Below are 1317 nucleotides of genomic sequence, written 5' to 3' on the forward strand. Positions count from 1 at the left end.
TAGTAAACCTTCAAAAGGACAAATTACTTTACACTGGCATCATTTTAACTCTTTTATTTGTCTTATTATTTCAGCATGTTATAACACCTGTCACTATAGCCTTATTTAATTTGTATTAAAATTTTATGGAAAACCAAGTAAAAAATATTCATTAATTAGTTTCTTTGCAAGGTGTTGTAACTACATTATAAAAAAGTTGAATAAAGGTGGGATACTTAGGAGTTAATCTGCTTGTTGTTACAAAAGTCCATCAGTGAGGTCAAAGCACATTTGTAATCAGGAGCACTGATGAGCTTAACTATGACACAGTCAACTGAGCCAAGAAAAGACCAGATTAAAGTAGACTGAAATTGTTGCTCAGGTCAAATCCCCTTATACCCGAGCTTATTATTTACACCACGCAGGTTAACCTTCAGTCTAACAGCAGAATTAGCAGAAATCCTGGTCTCTAAATATATGCCGTGTTAACTTGACCACACATGAACTCAAAAGTCAAGGTGTAAAAATAGCCACTGATGGTGTAACAAAGCTTAAGGTGCTATGGTAGCTTTGGTTTATAATTTGATCTAAGCTGCAAGTGTTATATCATCAAAGAAGTGGCGGCTTAGGAGGAGGACGACGAATGGTCTTAAACACCAAGATTAAGTGATTAACTCTTTATTCTTTTTCTCTCAGATCATAAACAATGGCAGACGCACCTGCACCTGCTGACAAGAAGGCACCTCCCAAGTTCAAACAGAGGACAGCCCGTACCTTCAAGAGCAAGGCCCCCAAACCAGGCCAGAAGGGGTGAGAGGAAGACACGGCACAACATTTCTAATACTTCACGCTCCAACCGCACTAAATATTAAAGCTAGCGCATGACAGTTAGGAGATAGTAGTCCATTTTAGCTTGAGGGATGACATTTAAAAATCATATTGCCACATCCTATAATAGAACAGTGTTGAAGACTAAAGCAGTGACTCGTGAATATTTAATTTCACGGGTATTCGGATCAAACTTGTGATCGATTGGATTATTTTTGCTAAACTAGTTTCAAAACAGTTACATCGACTGTTGGACTAACATTTGCAACACAATACTTAAACAATCACAGGGGATGTATTTCAATCACAGAACTCTTCTGCTTTCTTTGACACATGAAATCCTTGCTCGAGTATAGTCTTTGCATAGTACAGAGCATAGACGCCAAGCTCAATTTACATCGTGGGCCATGTACACCCCACTTTGATCTTAAGTGTCTAAGGAAGTTTAACTACCCATTCTAAAACTCAGAAATCTCTATTGTAGATAATAAAATATACTAATAGTTTCTA

This window comes from Pundamilia nyererei, unplaced genomic scaffold (genome assembly GCF_000239375.1).
Source record: "Pundamilia nyererei isolate P.nyererei 1_Seehausen unplaced genomic scaffold, PunNye1.0 scaffold00187, whole genome shotgun sequence".
In the NCBI taxonomy this organism is placed as follows: Eukaryota; Metazoa; Chordata; class Actinopteri; order Cichliformes; family Cichlidae; genus Pundamilia; species Pundamilia nyererei.